The sequence below is a fragment of the Cnephaeus nilssonii genome (assembly GCF_951640355.1).
Source record: "Cnephaeus nilssonii genome assembly, chromosome: X".
Lineage (NCBI taxonomy): Eukaryota > Metazoa > Chordata > Mammalia > Chiroptera > Vespertilionidae > Cnephaeus > Cnephaeus nilssonii.
This window is the reverse complement of record NC_137071.1, coordinates 66,218,735-66,242,497: the sequence shown is the minus strand read 5'-3', so window position 1 is coordinate 66,242,497 and position 23,763 is coordinate 66,218,735.

Here is a 23,763-nt window from a genome sequence, read left to right as displayed (position 1 = left end):
TATTTGATTATTATTTTGAGTCCTATAATTCTTTATTTTAATAACTTTTATTTCCATGCAGGACCAAAAAGAGACTCAGAGCAGCTGAAAAAGGGTTTGGGTATCTGAATAACAAAGTGTCATCTAAGGTTGCAGGAATTTGGTATGAATAACCCTCCTTGGCCCCACTGGCTCTTTATTCTGAGAGTGGAGTAGCTGAAAGAGTGCTAAAGTGAGGTCCTTTAAAGCACAAGGCCCTCATCAGGAGTCATTCTTTCTAGGATTTAAGGGCAATACAGTACCCACAATGAAATATAGATTGTATGGTTGGAGAAAATATGCACTCATATGATTCAGTTATTTAAAATAAAAGATGTTTTCTACAAGCATTGACATAGAAAAATGCCAATGTCACATGGTTAAGTATAATAAGGCATATAAGAGAATTGATTTTTTGTCAAAGCAAATTTTCAACCATTACATATGCACATATTTCTCCACATTTGTGTGAGTTCAGAGTAAAACAGCTGAGTAACAATGTTGCTGTCTGAGAAGAGATGGTAATTGGAGATAATATTTATTTTTTTATCTTTATTGAGATATATTTCACATCCAAAAATTTACACATATATAATATGTTTATTTTGATGAGTTTAGACATATACCAGAATACCATCATCACAGTCAAGGTGATAAACATATCAATCTCATGCTAACTGTCCTTACTACAAAATATCAAGGGGAAATAGGAAGTCTTTTTGGAGGGTTTAGAGAATATTTTCTTTATCTATCTCTATATTTTTACATATTTTTTAGACTGAGAAAATATTATTTTTGTAAAAAAATCTAATATATTTTTATAATTTCAAGAAACATATTGACTACCTACTGTGCCATGTGCTAGTAGGTATCAAAGAAAGCCCCATATCATTTTTGTTCACCATAGTCATCCAATTGATCAAAATATTCCAAGTAATAAAATTATTTGCCCACATCATTCAGCTAGTAAATGAAGAACCAGTTCAACTTGAGGTCTTCTGAATCTAAGTCCACAACTTTTTCTTCAATTTTTATTACAGTTTATTTAAAAACTAAAGAACAGTAGTGTAGTAAAAGTATCTTTTACATATGATATGGATTTATTTGTCCCCAGGTCTAAACAACTTTTGAGACTGCCCTATGTCTTTCAGATGATTAGCATGTGACTTAAGGTGCATGTGAAATATTCCCCTAATTATATCACGATTTGGACATGACTATGTTTTGGGCTTATTTGCTTGTTTATTTTTATTGCCAGGCTTTTAAAAAATATGTTTTTACTGATGTTAGAGAGAGGAAGGAAGAGGGAGAGAGAGATAGAAACATCAATGATGAGAGAGAAAAATTGATTGGCTGCCTCCTACACATTTCCCACTAGGGGTTGAGCCCGAAAACCAGGCATGTACCCTCACTGCGAATTGAACCTTAACCTCCTGGTTCATAGATAATTGCTCAACAAATTAGTCATATCAGCCAAGCTATTGCCAAACTTTATTGTCTGGCAAAATGATATGATTACGTGGGCATCCATCACTTAATTTTGGGTATTATGTTGCTGCAGCACAACAGGGAAACACCAGGGATTTCTAGGGCACTGAGACAATAGCTAGATGAAAGTCTGACTGAGATGCCAGAAGGGCCATTTACTCAATAATATTCTAGTGACCTACACTCTGTTGTGAACTAGTGGTAGTGATATTTCAGTGAAACACATGTATCCCTTGGCAACCCGAAAAAATAAGAGACAAAATAGTTCTTTATGGTTTAATAAGGTGTGCCCACATATATCTCATTTTGTTCTCACAACTATCTTACAAAATAAGTGTGATTAGTTTCATTTTATGGATGATTAATATGAGGCTCAACAAGGTTAAATAAATTTCCAAAGAAAGTATCTGTATTATATTAGTCAGGGTTTTCCAAAGAAATACAACCAAAAAGATGCACACACACACACACACACACACACACACACACACACACACCCATCTGGAGACGGGAAAGTGTTGCAATTTGAGTCCAAAGGCAGTGTGTTGACAAAATTTATTGTTGACTGAGAAGGCAGTCTTTGTTCTAATAAGGCCTTCAATAGATTAGATGAGGCCCACCCACCTTATAGAAGGTAATATGCTTTACTAAAAATACTTGATTTAAATATTCTAATCCAAAAATCACCTTAACAGAAATATCCAGTATAATGTTTGATCAAATATCTGGGCACTCTGGCCCAGACTAGTGGATATATAATTAACCATCACAGCACCACAATTAATACTTTCTCTTTATAAGTTGCTCTTGAATAACAAAATAGTAATTTTATTATCCTATATAATAAAGAGGTAATATGCAAATTGACCATCATCCCAACACACAAGATGGCTGCCCCCATGTGGACACAAGATGGCCGCCACAAGATGGCCAGCAGGGGAGGGCAGTTGGGGGCGACCAGGCTGGCAAGGGAGGGCAGTTAGGGATGATCAGGCCATCAAGGGAGGTCAGTTGGGGGTGACCAGGCTGGCAAGGGAGTGCAGTTAGGGGCAATTGGGCCAGCAGGAGACCAGCTAGACATCAATCTGGCTGGCAGGGGAGTGGTTAGGGGACAATCAGGCAGGCAGGCAGGCGAGTGGTTGGGAGCCAGCAGTCCTGAATTTTGAGAGGGATGTTCGACTGCCCGTTTAGGCCCAATCCCAGTGGACATCCCTCAAGGGGTTCCAGATTGGAAAGGGTGCAGGCTGGGCTGAGGGACACACACTCTCATGCACGAATTTCGTGCACTGGGCCTCTAGTTTTAATAATATTGTGGCTGAAAAGGGGCCACATATTAAACTTAACAAGCTCAGGAAAGACTGCCTGGCAGCCTTACAAACTCACACAAAAAGTAACCACATAGGATGGTCTAAAATTGAAACTTTTTAAATAAAAGCAGTTTATGGCAGGTAGTCATGTCCCAGGCTAGAAGCTTCCCTAATAAAAGTCAATCTTTACCTTAATTAAGCCTGTCTACTGTCTTTTTTTGTATCTACTATAACATACCTTTGGAATGTCAGAGTAACTTCCTTTTTACCAGACCCATCAGGGCACACCCAATGCCTCTCATTTTTATTGTTATCATGTTAATTGTTGACTGTTAACTATCCTGTTCCCACCTGGGTAAAAGATGCATGTGTCTATCATTTTTTACCCAATACCAGAGGTTTCCCCAATTGGTTTCTTCTGACCCCTAATCTATCACCAATGGATTTCATGTAACCCACTTACCTATTCTCTTTTGATTATAATGTATAAGATAAGATGCAAAACTGCCATTTTCTGGAACATTTTCTCAATACATTGAGATTTTGCTTCCCAGCAATTGTCAACAGTTTGGCTCAAATAAACTCACAAAAATTCTCTATAAGTTTGAATGTTTCTTACGTTGACAATGCTGCGGTTTGTACAAATTTCAGAAAGGATAGATAATTACTAAAGAATACTTCTGCTATAGGCAGTTAGACAGACATGAGCAGATCAAGGACAATGGGCCAGGTACAGAAGGTCACCAGGATGGAAAGCCCCAGGTGACTAGAAATGGACAATCAATTGTAGGGTGGGGCCTCACCCCCAGGGTGACTTTTCCTCCCCTAGCATATCACTGGTCACTTGTTTTGGGACCCCTGACCTTTCCTCCCTAGAAATAACATCTAGGCCTCAGTAGTACTTCAGCACCAGGCTCAGATAAGCAACAAAACTAACCAAGGCTGACCTCAGGACCAGCTGCATTGAATAAAGACCCCCTGCCCTAATCAATCAGTGGAGATCACAACCCTGAAAGGACACACCTGGAATACTACTGAATATTCTATTGAGACTAGAGGCCCGGTGCACAAAATTTGTGCACGGGGGAGGGGTATCCCTCAGCCCAGCCTGCACCCTCTCCAATCTGGGACCCCTCAAGGGATGTCTGACTGCCCATTTAGGCCCGATCTGGGATCGGGCAGTCGGACATCCCTCTCATAATCCAGGACTGCTGGCTCCCAACTGCTCACCTGCCTGCCTTCCTGATTGCCTTTAACCGCTTCTGCCTGCCAGCCTGATCACCCCTAACCACTCCCCTGCCAGCCTGATTAATGCCTAACTGCTCCCCTGCCTGCCTGATTGCCCCTAACTGCCATCCCCTGCAGTCCTGGTCACCCCTAACTGCCCTCCCCTGCAGGCCTGGTCACCCCTAACTGCCCTCCCCTGCAGGCCTGGTTCCCCCCTACTGCTCTCCAATGCAGGCCTGGGTCCCCCCCATCTGCCCTTCCCTGCATGCCCAGTCACCCCCAACTTCCCTACTCTGCCAGCCTGCTCCCTCCCAACTGCCCTCCCCTGCTGGCCATCTTGTGGTGGCCATCTTGTGTCCACATGGGGGCAGGATCTTTGACCACATGGGGGCAGCCATCTTGTATGTGGGAGTGATGGTCAATGTGCATATTACTCTTTTATTAGATAAGATAGAGGCCTGGTGCATGGGTGGGGGCTGGCTGGTTTGCCCTGAAGGGTGTCTCGGATCAGGGTGGGGGTTCCCTTGGGGCATGGGGTGGCCTGAGCCAGGGGCCTGTGATGGTTTGCAGGCCGGCCACGCCCCCTGGTGACACAAGCGTAGGCCCTGGTATCTGGGGTTTATTTATCTTCTACAATTGAAACTTTGTAGCCTGGAGCTGAGCCATGCCTTCTGCTTGCTCTGTGGCAGCAGCCATTTCTGTTGGGGTTTTATGTATCTTCTATAATTGAAACTTTGTAGCCTTAAGTGGAGGCCTGGGCCAGCCAGGGTGTGCAGAAAGCTTGGCTTCCTCCATTGCCGGGGGCAACCCTAGCCTCGTGCTCTTTCCAGCTCTGTGGCTGCCACCATTTCTGTTTGGATTTGTTTACCTTTTATAATTGAAACATTGTAGCCTTGAGTGGAGGCCTAGGCCAGCAAGGGCAGGCTGAAAGCTTAGCTTCCTCCATTGCCTGGGAAACCCAAGCCTCCCTCCTGCTCTCTGTAGCTGTAGCCATCTTTGTTGGGTTTATTTGCATATTTGTTCTTGATTGGCTCGTGGGCGTGGCTTATGGGTGTAGCAGAGTGATGGTTAATTTGCATATTACTCTTTTATTAGGTAGGATATTTCCCTGGGATATCCCCTAAAATCTCCACATTTAAAACCCTCAGGACAGAAGACCCAGTGGGGCTCTTCCTCCCAGGAGCATGCCCTGCCTTTCCCTTTCCTTCCCTCCCTCTTGCTCTCCCCCTCCCTACCTGGAATGTTACTATTAGCTTCCTCACTCCCAAGTTCCAAGGGCCCTTCCTTTACCTTTAAAACTTGTTTCCTAAGCCATTTTCTTCTAGGACTTACTTTTTCTACCTCTGTAATTTTCCAAATAATGGTTCTCTTACAGTTTAGGTCTTACTCTGAATTCTTTCCTGGCCAGAACCCAAGTACCAAGGTTGCTGAATCTAGGTTTAGTCTGACCACACCTGCCAGACACATGGTGCCATTCCTGCCACCTACAACACTTCTATTGATAATGTTTTCATTTCTACTATTTAGACAATGAACCAGGGACTTGAGAGAGGAGGATTTTGAGAAAATTTAAAATATTGGACGAATTAACTTCTTTAAGTAACTATGCTTGAAGCAATGTGAGGAAAGAGATTAGTCATTTATTGGTTTATAATTTCATCCTTTCTATATAAGACCATAAAATTACATTTAAGTATAAATTGAATTTATAAACAAGATTGTTGCTAATCCCATTTATACACAATTTTAAGAAATATATTAATAGACAAGGCTAATTTCTTCATGTCAGTGCAAATGTTCTCTAGAACATTTAATCAATTATTTACCTGACACTGAGGTTTAAAGATACCTATTTATCAGGTGTGTTTTTTTTCCATTTATTTTCCATATGTGCGGGGGCCTGATGCGGCGGGGATCTCCCTTTTCCGTGGCCAGCACGGAGAGAGATGAAACTGGTTCTTGATAGAGGCGTCCAGGGATTGAGAAATAAAGAAATGAAGAGACACAGAAGTAGATGCAAGCTGGGTGCCGGGTGGGTCGCTGACCTCTTCTGCTGGAGAGACAGACGACTCCCTGAGCCACACAGCACATTTATTTATACTCCCATATACAAGGGGGGTTCACTGGAAAACTTAAGATTAAAGGAGCTTGGGAGGGCCCAGGTCTATTTCATTTCCTCTTTTCTGGTGCTAGACTGGTTCCACATCTCAAAGCCCTCTTCCGGAACCTAGACAAAGGTAAGCCAGGAAATGACAACACCTCTGCACTCCTGGGCTGGGGGTGCAACTGACATGACTCTGTCAAATATCTTGGGCTTAGTAATCTAAAGAATATCCATGTGTCTTCCCAGGGGGCCCTCTACATCTCCCCCATTTTTAATTTTTTTTTAAAAAAAATCTTGCATTTACAGACCAGAAATAAACATATAAGAATGAAAAAATGTTTGATTCCCAATTTCAATGTCCAATAATTCCTCATGTGTACATGTCAGCAATGATATCTGGATGGTGGACAAATGGTGGCGATGCAGGCCCGACCATCACTGGTTTGGTCTTGGGCATCCTGCAGTGACGCACAGCTGCTGACTGCTAGCACGGCAAGGTGTCATCAGCGTCTTCCATCCCTGGACTGTTTCTCCTCTTGTCTTTATGGCTGGAGCATTCCTGTCAATTCCTCTCCTGCAGGAATCCACATGGTCTTGGAGTTATTTTTCTGAAAATATACAAACATATTCTCGACCAAAAGTTAGTAAAGCAATCCTTTCTATAAATTTGACTTGGGATCTTTTTCATTTTTTGCCCAAAATGATTTTCCTTTGGCTTATTCTGATACCAAGTGTGTTTTTTCATAGGTGTCCTGCTCTTAGTATTATAAATGAAAATTAGTTTTCAAAGTAAATTTTTTTCTGGATATTTTTCCTTACATAATATTTTTCCACTATCCCCCCTTTTTTTTATTTAATTATTAGGAGGCTTTTGCAAAATTTTTATAATGCAGTCTTGATCACTTTAAGTTTTAATTTTTTGCACAAAAATATGACTGCTTTTAGGTTCATTACATGTTAAGTAATTTTACCATGAAATGAACTACCAATAGAAATTTTAGTTAATACTTTAGGAACAGCCTTTTGTCCAATACAATTAAATTTTCTTGAATATTCACTTATTTCATTAGCCAATTTAAATTAATCTGAAAACTTGACTATTTTTACTATCAAATTTAATACTCTAACAGCATTCTTAGTTCACCCTATAAATATTGATGTAAAGGATTATTTGCATCCTTGAGAAGGCTGTAAGCATTCCTGATATTATACTGGATTTAGATATAGGGCAGCTGTTGTCAGCCAAGTCTCTGTTGCCTGGGTCCTGATCTGAGCTGGACAAGTCTTTGTTGGCCACCTGGGTCCCCATCTGAGCTGGACATGGGAAGCGCGAAGCAGCCATGGGGCAGGAGACCTCCCTCAGAAGGGGCGAGTGTTCAAGCCCCTGCAATGTTGGGGGGGTGAGGATCTGTGCCCCACCTCTGTTGACCCCCAAGTTCTCTCCTGATGGCCCCTCTGCGACTGTGCCTGTCTTAGGTTGTTCCTCCCTTGAGGAATCTTACCCGTCTTTGACTAACCAGCCATCCTCCGGGGCCAAGCAGGGTGATGTGAGGTTCAGTTTTGTCTCCTTGGTAGCCTATGCCCCTATGGCCTCCATGCCCAGCACCTGCCTTGGGATCCCCTCGCCTACTGGCGGGGCCCTGGCATTGATCACATATCTTGGGGAACCCAGGTTTCTTCTCCAGGGAGGGCCCAGCTCACGCCATTGTGTGAGAGACAGATCCATGGTACCAGCCACTACAAGGCTTCAACCTCAAACAGGAACAGAGAGCTCAGGCAACAGCTGTGGGCAATTGGATTGTGAGAAGAGGGTCCCTCTTGGCAAAAAGAGCAAGAAGGGCTAATATAGAATGCTCAAGTGCCTTCCCAGGGGGGCCTTCCACACAGTGGAAGGGATTAAATCCTTTCATGTCCTTTTTAAATTGCTGCCAATCATTCAAAGAATTAGTTTGTAAGTTTGTTTGGTATATGCTGTTGTAAAATATCAAAAATTATAATGACATTGTAGAATAATATGTAAGGATATCCTTTGCTCTAGGCCATGGCAATCCAATTTCAAACTGGCTGTCAATTATTTAGTTACTCTGTTTTGCCATTTTTGGGGCCAAAACCTTCATAACATTTTAAAGTATATTTATTAATTTTTATTTGATAAGGCTTTCCATGCAATTTCAAGTATATTAGGTCTTTTTTAAAAAGGATTTCCTTTAAGAAGAGAGGATAAATTTCTTGTATTACTCCGGGCCCTTGGAGCTTTCCAAGAATCATCTCTGTTAAGACCTTGAAATTTTAACATGGTAAAAAAACCATCAAATATATATATATATATCCGTATATGATTTAAAGATTATAATACTTTTTTATAATTATCTTAATATATCAAATTTAAACTTTTAGAGTTGGCCAGTCAAATATTTTTAGCATGTCCTAGATTAATAACACAATAACACTTTATATTTCTAAGAATAAATACAAGACATAATCAATTAAGAGCTTCAATTCTGATCTCTAGGTTTCATGCAATGCATACTCAGATCAACATTTCAGTATTATAACAATTCAATACAGTTAGATCATTTAAATTTATCATTTGATTTAGTAAACTTCCAAGTTCTTTATAAGTTTCCATCCAATAGGCCTGGACCAGCCTCTAAATTTCAAAATGGTCACAATTTTCCTGCTGGGGAAGTCAAGAACCAAACTCTCAGCAATTCATATGTAAACTTGACTATTTTCTTCCTGATATTTACTTGCCTCTGGTGGGAAATTTCAAAAGTTACTTTAGATGTCTTGGGAAACTGGCCTGTATTTCTTTCTCCAGTTCATCTTTGCCATTTTTAAGGCCAAAACAGTCTCGGGTTTTTATTCTGTACAAAGCAAAAAGTCAAGTTCAGCTCAAAACTATGCGCACTCGTTTTTAAACTGGCCTTTTCCCTTTACATGTGCACAGAAATCCCAGATGCATTTATGAATTTGTAAAAGCTTTAAGTCATTAGCTGGAAAATAAGATAAAGATGGCGAAGATGAGGCCTCTCAAAGTGGCCTTTCCCCCACCTCCTTGTTTCTTCAGGGGAAGTTTCAGTAATGGTCTGGCATCTACTGTTTTTATTTTATTTACTTTTTCAATTTTTATATATTTTTTATTTTTTAAGGAAAGAAAAAGAGTTTTAAGATAAAAGAATTATTGGCAGTTGCTGAGAAGTTCCTTTTATCCTTTTCTACCTGGTTATAAGTAGTTTACACATGGAGGCAGAGGAGGTGCAGATGGTATTCTTAGAGACTTGCACCCTTCCACTGCACCCCACATAGACATTATTAAGCTCTCCTGTGCTGAATCAAGGCCATCACCAATTGAAATAGGAATTTTTTTCTGGACTTTTGCTGAGTATTGGTCACACAACTGCTTTCTAACCTTTTCCTAGGTTTCATCAACAAAACTTAAGAAAGAAATCAAGAATCTGACTATGCTTAACAGCATCTTTGAGCTATGAGGATAGTTTAAAGCATTTTTAAGGATTACCCACGTTTTACACCCGGCTAATTCAAATTTTACAACAATCCACTCCTTACCTTAAGTCTGTGGTGCGCGCACACTTCTAGGAGCGATCCCTTGCCTCTTGCCTCTCGTTGGGCGTCAATATGCGGGGGCCTGATGCGGCGGGGATCTCCCTTTTCCGTGGCCAGCACGGAGAGAGATGAAACTGGTTCTTGATAGAGGCGTCCAGGGATTGAGAAATAAAGAAATGAAGAGACACAGAAGTAGATGCAAGCTGGGTGCCGGGTGGGTCGCTGACCTCTTCTGCTGGAGAGACAGACGACTCCCTGAGCCACACAGCACATTTATTTATACTCCCATATACAAGGGGGGTTCACTGGAAAACTTAAGATTAAAGGAGCTTGGGAGGGCCCAGGTCTATTTCATTTCCTCTTTTCTGGTGCTAGACTGGTTCCACATCTCAAAGCCCTCTTCCGGAACCTAGACAAAGGTAAGCCAGGAAATGACAACACCTCTGCACTCCTGGGCTGGGGTGCAACTGACATGACTCTGTCAAATATCTTGGGCTTAGTAATCTAAAGAATATCCATGTGTCTTCCCAGGGGGCCCTCTACAATATGAAGTGCAAAAAAGTAATTGCTAGTCATTTGGTTAATTCAAAAATTATCTGTAAGTGGTACCTTTCTTACAGTGAACTGAGATGGGATTACAATGTACTTTATTTAGTAACTAGAGGCCCAATGCACAAAATTTGTGCACTCATTGTGAGGGGGGGCCCTCAGCCCGGCCTGTGCCCTTTTGCAGTCTGGGAGCCCTGTGGGGATGTCATAGCTTAGGCCTAAGCCATCAGTTAGACATCCTTAGCACTGCCGTGGAGGTGGCAAACTAGAATGTATGGTAATCTTACTATTTGACTCTCAAAAGTTGGTGCATTGCCCTACGGATGTGGCTCAGTGGTTAAGTGTCAAACACACATGGTCACTAGTTGATTCCCCGTGAGGCACATGCTTAAGTTATGGGCTGGATTCCCAGTAGGGGGGATGCAAGAGGTGACCAATCAATGTTATCTCTCATTGATGTTTCTTTTGTTTTAATTTCTTTATTGATTAAGGTATCACATATTTGTCCTCATCCCCCTATTCCCATCCCAAACCCCTCCCCATGCATGCCCCCACCCCCTGTTGTCCGTGACCACTGGTTAGGCTCATATGCATGCACACAAGTCCTTTGGTTGATCTCTCCCCCTTATCCCCACCCTCCCCTACCTTCCCTCTGAGGTCCAACAGTCTGATCTATGCTTCCTTGACTCTGGGTCTGTTCTTGTTCATCAGTCTATGTTGTTCATCATTTCCCCTAGATGAGTGAGATCATGTGCTACTAGAAATAAACTTATAAGAACCGAAAATGAGACAAGTATTTATGGTTATGCTGAGAGGCAAATGAATCAGTCTGTAGTGAGTTTCTTTCTGGGCCAACAGTTCTTTTGAGTCCCAATTTCACTGTCAAACAGTTCCTTGTGTGTACATGTCAGCAATGATATTTCAGTTCTGGATGGTGGAGAGATGGTGGTATTGCAGGTCCGACCCTCTCTGGTTTGGTCGTGGGCAACCTGCAGTGATGCACAGCTGCTGACTGCTAGTATGGCAAGACGTTGTCAGCGTCTTCCGTCTCTGGACTGTTTCTCTTCTGTCTTCATGGCTGGAGTAGTTAGTCCTGTCAATTCCTCTCTGTTGCAGGAATCCACATGGTCTTGGAGTTGTTTTCTGTCTCATTGATGTTTCTATCTCTCTTTCTAAAATAAAGAAAAATAAACCTTGGTGCATATACTAGTTTAATACTAAGAAAAAAAAAAGGAAAACATAGAAGTAGTTACCTCCAAATTAATTAATTGTGCTGGTGTTTTATTTTGTTTTCCCCTCAGTTATCCAGTTTGGCTGTTTAAAGTGATCAGTTTATTTATTTAATGGCTAAACATTCAGGCTCACTTTTGGGTAAATGTAGATGCTGCCTGTAAAAGAAGAGGATATATAGGTTGATGCTTAAAAATTTTTTTGATCCCTTGTGAACAAAATTAAATTGGCTACTGAAACAGCTAAAAAAAATGGTAAAGTTCTAGAGTGACATCAGCAAGAAGTAAAAACAGGAAGTCCCAAATATTTTTCCTCCATAGATATTCTGATTTAATAACAATATAGGGGCAAAAATGCCCTCATGATGATTCTAGACTCAAGAAGTGGCAGTACTTGAGGTGAGCACAAAACTGAAAACAGCTGCATTGAAACAGGTAAGAGCAATTTCATTTTACCAGAACCAGCCCCTCCCCCAAGCTGGTACAACTCAGCACCAGGAGAGAATACCCTGGCTAATTAATTCCTCATAGGGGAATAGAGGGAAAGGAGACAGAAGAAGCATGTATCTTACATTATAGCTTTTGGAAAAGCCACCCAAAGGCCTGGTTTCTGTCTGTCCTCATTCAGAACACTGATGGAACCAAAATAATATGGAGGCTTGAAGGTTACAGAGAACAAGGAATAGTAAGGGTAGGTTGCTACTGCTCCAGAGGGCACACAGCACATTAGACAGAGACCAATACAGCTCAACAGCCTCTTCCTTGTGGGGGGAAGAGAATAGTGGAACATACGGAGTATGTTAGATGGGACCTAGTATGTTCTAGAAGCTCGGAGGCTGCTCAGAACATAAGAGAGCTGGATAACTTGTAGGAGCTCCAGATAATAAGCAGTACATACCTCAGTCAGAAAAAAATAAGGAGGACAAATATGTGATACCTTAATCAATAAAGAAATTTAAAAAAAAAAAGAAAAAAAAAGAAAAAAATAAGGAACAAGAGACTATAAACTCCAGGAAAAGAAACTGGCAAGCCTCTCTATTAAGAAATTTTATGTACAGACCTAGAGAAGTCTCATGCTCCAGATAATGTTTTCAGAAGCCCCAGCTATATGAAAATATAGCTGGGATGATTGGTGAGGCTCTTTTTCTGTACAAGCCAGTCTATACAATCTGGGAGAGGGTGATAATTTTTCAAATGTGCAAATTCCAGCAAAAAGTTATGAGAAACACAAAGAAACAGAAAAACATGACTCAAAGGAACAAAATAAATCTATGTAAACGAACACTAAAGAAATGGGGGTATATGAATTACTGGACAAAGAATGCAAACTCTCATAAAGATGCTCAATAAATTCAAGTAAAACAATGCATAAAAGAAAATGAGGTAAGGGGAAGAGATCAACCAAAGGACTTGTATGCATACATATAAGCCTAACCAATAGACAATAACATCAGGGGGGTGAGGGCATGAGTGAGGGGGTGGGGGGCAATGGGGTGATAAGGACACATATGTAATAGCTTAATCAATAAAGAAAGAAAGAAATGAGACTACCAACAAAGATATTGAAAATATAAAAACTAATCAAATATAAATTTTGGAGGTGAAGAATATAATAACTGAGTTGAAAAACTCACTAGAGAATTCAGTATCAGATTTGATCAGGCAGAAGAATAAAAATCACTCAAAGACAAGTGATTTCAAATTATTCAGTCACAGGAACAAAAAGAGCCCGTGTGCCTCAGTGGTTGAGCTTCACTCATTGACCCGTGAACCAGGAGGTCACTGTTCTATTCCTGGTCAGGGCATACGTCTTGGTTGTGGACTCGAACCCTGGTAGCGGGCCTGTAGGAGACAGCTGATCAGTAATTCTCTCTAATCATTGATGTTTCTATCTCTCCCTTCCTCTCTGGAATCAATAAAAGTAGATGTTAAAAAAGAAAAGGAATAAAAAAGAGTGAAGAAAGCCTAAGAGACTTAATGAGATACCATCAAGTGAAACAACATCTATACTAATAAAAGGGTAATATGCTAATTAGACCAGGTCAACCGGCCATCTTTCAGATGTCCGATTTCCTTCTGGACAAAGTCATGGTGGTGGGGGCCGAGGCAGAGAGTGCAGTTGGGAGTGAGATCAGGTCGGCAGGGGAGGGTCATTGGGGGCGAGATCAGGCCTGCAGAGGAGGGCACATGGGGGCAAGATTAGGCCGGCAGGGGAGGGCAGTTCGGGGTGATTAGGCAGGCAGGGGGCGAGATCAGGCTGGCAGGGGTGGGCAGTTAGGGGTGATCAGGCAGGCAGGCAGAGGCAGTTAGGGGCAATCAGGCAGTCCAGCAGGTGAGCAGTTAGAAGCCAGCGGTTCCAGATTGGCTGACATCCCCCAAGGGGTCCCCGATTGGAAAGGGTGTAGGCTGTGCTGTGGGAACCCCCCCCCCCCGGTGCATGAATTTCATGCACTGGGCCACTAGTTTGCATTATAATAACTGAGTTGAAAAAAATCACTGGAGGGAGAAGAGAGAGAAAGTAGAAGAATGTTGATTTAAAAAAATAATGGACAAATCTTCCCAAATCTGGAAAAGGAAATGGGCATCTAGATTAAAAAAGCACATGGAGAAAGCTGGTCCAAATCTAGAGCATTCACTGGTGAAATCTACCTAACATTTAAAGAATAACTCCAATCCACAAAGTGTTCCAAAAAAAACAAAAACAAAACTGAAGATAAGGAAATGCTTCCAAACACATTTTATGAGGCCAGTCTTATTCTGATACCAAAGCCAGACAAAGACAGTAAGAAAAAAGAAGTCCACAGGCCATAATCCCTGATGAACATAGATGCAAAAATTTTCAACAAAATAGTAGCAAACTTAATTCAATAAGACATTAAAAGATCACGCACAATGGCTAAGTGAGATTTATCCCTAGGATGCAAGGATGGTTTAATATATGAAATCAATGAATGCATCAATGTGATATATTACATATTGGTAAACAGAACAAAAAATAAAAATTTATGAATGGATACAAAAAAACATTTGACAAAATGCATTCCCTTTCATGATAAAAACATTTAATAAGCTAGGAGTAGAAGAAAAATACTTCAACATAATAAATACCATATATGAAAAGCCCATAGATAACATACTCAATGGAAAAAAAAGAAAACCTGAAAACTGGTTTTAAGGTCAGGAACAAATCAAGGATGCCCACTCTCATCCCTTCTATTTAAAATAGTCCTGGAAGTTCTAGCTGGAACAATTAGGTAATAAAAAGAATCAATATAAGAAAATAAATAAATTTATTTTTGTTCACAGATGACATGATTTTATATGTATAAAATCCTAAGGATTCCAGAAAATAATTATTAGAACTAGCAAAAAAAAAAAAAAAAAAAAAAGAAATCAGTAAATCTGCAGGGCAGAAAACCACCATACAGAAATCAATTTTATTTCTATACAATAGCAACAAACAATCCAAAAGGGCAATTTAAAAGCAATTCCATTTATAATAGCATAAAAATATACTGAGAAATAAACTTAACCAAAGAGGTGAAAAACTTGTACAATGAAAATTGCAAAACATTGCTGAAAGAAATAGGAAAAGACACAAATAAGTGGAAAGACATCCAATATTAATGGTTGAAATTATTAATATATTGAGTAAAAAACTCAGGAGTATTAAAAATTGAAATAATAAAATATAATTTTTATATTAGGCAATCCTATCTAATAAAGACGGGATATGCAAATTGACCGTAACTCCATGACAAAGATGGTGGCGTCCACAGCCAACAAGGAGGGAATATGCAAATTAACGCAACAAGGTGAGAGGTGGAAGGCGGCTCCAGGCCAGAGCGAAGGTGGAAAGGCAGTGCCATCAGCCAGGGGAAGGAAGGCCTATTCTTACATGAATCTTCGTACATTGGGCCTTTAATATAATTATGAAAAGAAACTTGCACCAAATAGGAGAAGAAAAGGATAAGTACTGCTTTGCTGAACTATAAGGGACAGACAACAATGATAGTATAATATTACTCATTAACTACAGCACAGCAAAACATAGATATTTACAGTGATATTATTTTCCTACCTAAGAGTCTGACTACATTTCACCAGCCTTCCTTTAAAAAAATATTTTTAGAGAGAGATGAAGGGAGAGGGAGAAAGAGAGAAATCTTGATATGAGAGGGAACATCAATGGGCTGCCTCCTGCATTCCCCCTACTGGGGATTGAGCCCACAGCCTGGGCATGTGCCCTGACTGGGAATCTAACTGGCAACCTTTAGATGCATGGGACGACACCCAACCAACTGAACCACACCAGCCAGGGTTACAAGCCTTCCTATTGATCTATATAATTTAATGTACCATATCACTAGGTTTTATGTTATATGCAGCAAATGCGCTCTACACAAATACGTAGCACAAAAATATAGACCTAGAAATATACCACTAAATATCTCCTTATGTTTTGTAACAAGAAGTTCTAATTCATGTATTATCTAAAAGGATTTCCATTTCCTTACATAGCTATTATCATTTCTGTTTTCTTTCTGGTTTGAGGTGTTTTTAAAGACATATTCTAACAGAGAAAGACAAAAACTCTGTGATTTTACTCATGTGTAATATAAAAGAAAAAGTAACAAATGATCAAATAAAAATATAAACTCTTAAATATAGACAACAGTTCAGTGATTGTTACTGGAAAGGAGGCTGGTTAGAGAGAGAATGAAGAGAGTAAAAGAGGTCAAATAGATGGTTAGGGATGGGAACTAGACTTTTGGTGAGCATGCTATGGTGTATACAGATATTTAATTCTAATGTTGTACACCTGAAACTTATATAATGTTTTAATCAATGTTATCTCAAAAAATTTTTAAATGTTCTCCCTGACTTTTTAAAAAAATGCTTTATTGTTTAATGTATTACATGAGTCTCTTCTTTTCCCCCATTGACCTCTCCCCTGCCACCCCCTACCCCAAGCACAGACCCTCACCCCGCTACTGTCTGTGTCCATTGGTTATGCTCATATGCATGCATACAAGTCCTTTGGTTGATCTCTTACTCCCTCACCTCCTTCCCTTATAGGTTGTACAGTCTGTTCGATGTTCCTATTTCTATGATTCTATTTTAGTTCATCAGTTTATGTTGTTCATTATATTCCACTCCCTGAAATTTAAAAAATACATAGCTTAAATGGAATAATAGTTGGGACTAAAGAAGCTGTGAATGCCTACATGCTTTTGGACTTGATTTTTAAATAAAATATCCTTCTAACTGGATCTTGACTTAGCCCTAGAGTAGTTTTCAATTTTCCTGTTGAAGGGTTTAGGAAAAACAAACAAAACAAACAAAACCACACACACACACACACACACAAAAAAAAAAAAAAAAACAACAAAAAACTGTGTTTAATAAAACTTTCCTAGGAGGCTCAAAGAAAGATGATATGATTTCTCTATGAAAAATTTTCTACTGGAAGCTAGAAGATACATGTCCAGTTTAACTTTGCTAACTCTTAAACTAGATTGGGAAGAAAAACTGCTTGCAGTCTCCCAGACAGTAGTTGCCATACTTAGTGAAATGTCTGCCTGTAACTGGGAACTTGTAAATGCCTGTTTTGGTTTTATTTTAAGTCGAGGTACTTTTGCATATTAAGATTATATATGAGTTGAGTATAAAGTTTGTCTCTGTTTCCTGTAAATTTTTTGAAGCAAAGTATATCCTGTCTCTAACAAAATTGATTCTGAAAAATCAAGCAGGTTGTCATTGTAATGCTCACATGGCATTTGAAAAATGTTACTTCACATTGCAAATCTGAAGTGTCACCATCGAACATGTAGTGCTGCTTAGCACTTGCAAACTGATAATTGAATCAATGCAAGTGTATTTTAGAGGGTACCTTCCAAGCCCAAATTATCCTGGTGACATCATGAGTTTATAGTATTCACATGAAAACAAAACAAAACACAGTCTCTTTTCCACATTCTGTCCCCATCCAAAAGCCCTTCCTTCTTTCTGCCTCAGCAATGTCCTATAGCTTGGACAGCAGAGAAATGAATTACATCTGAAGATAACTGATCTCCTTCCGTAGGGCATTATCAGCACAGCTGCAAAACTTTGATGCTCTGTGTCCATACACAGATGGTCAGACTAGAGGAAGGAGCACATACAGATTTCTAGTCTTGTGTTCTCCTGGCTTCTCTGCTAGGTTGGCTGACATATTATAACAGCTGCAGCTCTGCCAGCATCTAGTTGGAATTCACTCATCTTTCAAAATATGAGATAGTTGAAACATAAGAGGCAATCTACATGCTTGGGGAAATTCCAGAATCCAGGTATAAATCACTGCAAACTTTGAAATCCCCCCTGCAATAAATTTACTGATCAACCAATTGTGCTCTTTTTTTTCTCTATAAATTCTTCAAATCAACCTAATAAATCTGACTTATGTATTAATTCAGGTGAGAAAGTTTAAGGCTCATTTAGGTTTTCCAATTGCATTCTAGAACTTCAATTCAAAACCTTAAGTGAATATTTTCAGTCACAAAACAAGACCTCATGTTGGTAGCCAGCTTTGCAAGGGAAGGATCAGAGATAGGTAGAATAGTTCAGACAAATCACAGAGAACCATGGAGACTTTGCCCATTTTAAGAAATGAATCCTTGTGGGAGATCAAAGCATGTACTTCATGCCATTCAGTAATAAATAACCAAGAACAGGAAAATCCTCATTTTATCTTTCTTTTTCTAACATTGTGTAGGTTATAACATAAAAAAAAACACCTCAAAGCCTTTGTCAATCCTAGACAAGAACAGAATCATTTTGCATTTATTGTTTTGTTTCAAAATACTGAGATAAGAACTTTTCTATAACTTTGTATTATGCATGTTTTGGATTAGCCTAACTTTTTTACCTCACCCCACTTTCTGGTATAGTCTCTATGCCAGTTCTCCCACCTTAGCTCCTACCCAACAGAGAACATAGCAGCCTCTTTTATAGTAAGTGACCAACTTCAGGTCAGATGCATAAGAATGCATCTAAATTAATGAGGTTGATCCACTGCTTTCTACACTTTATACAAATACTTTATTACAGGATCATGAATAATCACATGCAGTTCATGTTGTGGGGACTGTAGAATGAAATTTGAAGTATGGTTTGTCAAATAGATATCTTTATTAAGCACATTTGGTGCTCAAAGTGCTCTGATGGGTGCTAAAAGTGATTAAAAAATTTAATAGACTTAGGTTGGCTTTCTGGAAGTTCTCTAATCAAAATAGTGAGATAATAAAAAATATGCTTGGATAATTTTAATAAGGAAACATCTTTAAGCTTCACAAACACCAATAGAAACTACTCAAACATAAAGCATTAGTTGGGAAAAGACTAATGTGGGCTACTTGACAAGTATCTTGAAACTTAGGTTTGAGGCTGATATAGAAACTATACACCGATCTTGGAAATTTATATGTGGCAAAATGATAAAACCTATGTGTCCTAGTCACCTCTGGATCCTCACTGTATAAAAATATGAACATCATGACCACCATCTAATCATTTCCAGGATGCAGCAAGATATTGAGAATTTAGGGCTTCTCAAATGTAATAGCGGAATTTTGAGCTTTGCTGAGGAAAGCAAAAAGAAATGAAAATAAATCATATGGCCCTGCAGAAAATATCTTAAGATCCATTTGGTTTTGTAGGCAAGACTTTATGTAGTTTTACATCTAAGGCGAAAACAATCAGGATTGGAGAAGGGCTAGATAAGTGCATGGCAAATGGTCTCAATGGTCAGAGAGGAGAAATGTTCTGGGAGCTCACTCTTTTTTTTACCCAATTTTTTTTTTATTGATTAAGGTATTACATGTGTACATATCTTCCCATTGCCCCCCCCCCCATTCCACTCCTATACTCTTGTATTTAAGTAGCTCCATCACTGGTACAAAATTTCCTTCCTCTCATACTGTTTTACTTTCTATTTAGTGGCTTTAGATTTTTAAGGCTTATTAAGTGCAGTTTGATTTTTTATAGATTCATGCACAAAAATTTGATCTTTAGTTGTTTACCATAGCTTTGTCTAGTCAACAATTGCTATCCATTGATTGCTATTCCTGGAACTTCCATTTAATTATAAATGGTGCACTTGAAAATATTTAAGTCATTTTTAATAAAATGTGTGAATATGACATTGCAATAAATGCATCTGCAAGAGCCATTGATGTGTTTAACTTATTTGCTATAAATATATTGTAAATTATTTGTACGGTCTTCATTCCTGTATGCTATCTTTAGCAGGCTTATAAATAAATTATTACTTCTTTATACCTCATTGAGAACCACCTCTTAAAATAAAGCATCCATGCTTCCAATATAGCTTCTTATGCTAAATGTAGATATAGCCAAAAAGACAAAAGTGTAATATTCCAAAACTAATTTTTGAGTTTAGAAAATTTGTGACTATGAATAGTTCTGCATTTCTGAGCAGAGACAACATGGGAAAATACTGCTCCATGTTTCTTTAGCAAAGACTGATTGATCATCACAATTCAGACACTTCAAAACATCAGCAATGTATATACTCTATATTCTCACATTTAGAAATGGAAATTGGTCCTTTTTCATAAAATAGTATTGCAGTTAACATACAAATTTGTCTAAATGCACCTGCATTTTAGGTCATTCCTTATCACTTTATTTTGCAAATGTTTTTGTTCTCCTTAAGAGGCATATTTATAAGGTCAAAGCTGAAAGTGTGTGCTAGAAGTAAATAAAACGCGGACATGACAAAATATGTGTGTTTTTATTGACTCTATTTTCTGTGTAGTCTCTACCCAAACAGCAGATAAGACCTAAATGAGTTTTAGACTTTAACTATCTTGAAGGAAATTATCATAGTGCAGTTTTTGTGACAGATCTGATATATGAAGTACAGGACTCACTTTAGGAGGTACTATAGAAAATACTATTATCACAATGACTAACAATAAAAAGGTAAGCTAATAGTTTAATTATACTTCTATGTAGTTTATATTTGCCCCAGCAGTTGAGGAGTTAATTATAGGGCTTTAACTTAAAGGTTTGGCTAGAACAAATGTGGACAATAACAAAATGTGTTCACATTTGTAATGTGTCCAAAATGCTTCCCAGGAACAACTAATGTCTGGATAGATGACAGAGTTTGGTTCCAGGTAGAGTTATGAGAGCTTATACGTTTTGCAGCCAATGGGTTTATTTTTGAAACCCTTCCACTTTGTGGTACGTTCAGTTTTGTGGCACATTCAGTTTTGTGGTATGTGTTCTACTGATTAAACACTTGCTTTCTACACAGCTTTGCCAATTCATAGATGTTTCCCTTTAAAATGAACATGTCTTGAGAACTCAAATCAGAATGGCTCTCTTTCAATAGGTCCATTCTGAGCAGCAACGTCACACTTTACCTGATCTCGTCTTCATTTAGTATTATTGGATAGACAGAAAGGCCCCAGCATTGATACAAAGCTTTACAATCTGTCATTGTATAGAAAAAAGCTGCTCAGCCTGTTTCTATGGCTTCTGCCACTGCCATAGTATGTTACACAGTGACATATTCTCCTTCTGCTGTTAATGAGTGATCACTATGGGTTTAGCTGCTCTTACCCTGGCTATTAAAGTTTGCCACCATGGCCATGTGGTATAATATTGGAACAACAGCCTTCATCTCAAAAAACAAACAAAACACACACACAAAACAAAACAAAACAAAACAAAACAAAACAAAACAAAACAAAACCACAAAGGCTCTTTGGAGTAATACAGAAAGAGACCCCCAAAGTTTTAATCTGTCTGTCTAATTTGCTCTTTTTTTTATTAAGTCAACTTCATGAATTTGGCACTTGGCCAGCTTTATCAGGAGCAACAAAGAAATGAATCCTCCGATATTGTGACAGGGTGAGAAAAAATTTCATTAGTTTTTGTTTTTTACCTTTGTATTGGTTTCAGGTGTAGAGCTTAGTGGTTAGACAACCATATACTTGGTGCCATATAAGAGTTATCAGAATATTATTGACTATATCCCCTATGCTTTACTTATATCTCCATGACTATTTTGTAACTACCAATCTGTACTTCTTCATCCCCGTACCTCTTTCATCCAGTCTTCAAAACCCCTCCACTCTGGCAACCATCACTCTGTTCTCTGTATCTGAGTCTGTTTCTATTTTGTTTGTTCAGTAATTTCTTAAGATTCCATATATGAGTGAAATCATATTGTATTTGTCTTTCTCTGACTGAATTATTTCACTGAGCATAATAGTCCTCTAGGTCCATCCATGCTGTTGCAAATGGTAAGATTTCATTCTTTTTTATGGTTAATTAATATTTCATTGTATATATGTATCACTACTTTTTTTTAATTCCTTGTCTATTGATGGCCACTTAAGTTGCTTCTATATCTTGGCTGTTGTAAATAATGCTGCAATGAACAATAGGGGTACATATTCTTTTAAAATACCATTTTGGGTTTCTTTGGATAAATCCACAGGAGTGGAATCACTGGGTCATAAGGCAGATCCATATTTAATTTTTGGAGAAAACTCCATACTATTTTCCATAGTGGCTGCAATAGTCTGCACAAGGGCTCCCTTTTCTCTACATCCTCCTTAACACTTGTCATTTGTTGACTTATTGATGATAGCCATTCTGACAGATGTGAGGTGATATCTCATTGGGGTTTTAATTTGCATTTTCTAACAATTAGTGACATTGAACATCTTTTCATATGTCTATTGCTAACTGTATGTCCTTTATAAAAGTTTTTTAATTTAATATATTTTATTGATTTCAGAGAGGAAAGGAAAGTGAGAGAGAAAGAAATATCAATGATGAGAGAGAATCATTGATTAGCTGCCTCCTTCATGCACCACACTAGGGATCAAGCCCACAACCCCAGCATGTGCCCTGACCAGGAATTGAATAGTGACCTCCTGGTTCATAGGTGGATGCTCAACCATTGAGCCACACAAGCCAGGCATATATGTCCTTTTTTTGAGAAATGTCTATTCAGGTTCTTGTTAGCATCTTAGATATGGAGCTTAATCCTCACTCTTACAAGGATATGCATGTTTAGAGAAATATCCCTCAACTTGCTGCCAATTATTAAGCCTCCAGCATTATTTTTCACATGTGCCTCTCTTTATCACATTTTTGCCACTAGGGTTTCTGAGAAATGAAGAGCACATTTTGGCCCTATGTTCCTGCCTAGTAATGCCTTTCCTGCTATCAGAGGGAGGCATCTGGAAAGGAGCATAATATACTTACATATTGGAAGCAATTGTGTTGAAAAAGGAAACCAACTTTTAAAAAAACCCAGTTGTGCCTCAAAACAGAGAGAATAAATCATAGTCCCCAAGTTACCAGATTGTTCTCCATGTGTAAGCATATGTGGAATTTTTAAAATATAATATAAGACAAAAATTAAAACATAAGACATTAATATAATTAATTATTTAAAAATGTAGTAAGTACAATATCTCAAAAGATAAATCATTTCCTCCAATATTTTGCCTGTATTAGAATAACTCTTTTTTATTCCTTCTGTGAAACTAATTGTACTACTACTTGCTAATATTTCATAGAACATCAGTAAATCCTTAGCCATACAACTTCTTCAGGCAAAGTAATGGTTACAGCTTCACATAGCAAGATGTTTTCCTGGCTTCAGGAGCAAGAGAAGGAATACTCTTTAAAATTCATGAATGTATGTCATATATCCTAAGGGCAAAACAAGGGTGAATGTCAATGGAGTCCAGAAATATAGTATTCCCCCAAAAAATTCCAGTTGAAGGTTAGATTTCATAAAGCATCAGAATTTCCTTACCTTTAATGCACATTTAAAGTAAAGGCCTTTGCAATGATTTCATGGGATGAGAGACATAGAGGGAAGGGGTGGAGAGGAGGGGAGGGGAGAAGATGAAGGGCCAGGTGGAACTATCAAAGGACAGGGGCATTCAAAATAGCTGAGTTTGGGGGTGGTCCCCCTAGCACTATGCAAGGAAAAAAATGATCACCAAATAACTTTGACATGTTAATTATATCCACCTGCAGAGCTGAATATATTTTGGCAACTCCTTTCTAATAAGGGAACACATTCCATCTGATATTAGTTTGGACAATTGGAGAGCAGGCTGCCCATAAACTATTTTTCCTTTTTGATTCTTAATTACAAGAAAACAATGGAGAAAAAATATAATGTGGTTTTATGTTTTCCTATGATGCTACATCAGTCTTCTATTTTCACATTATT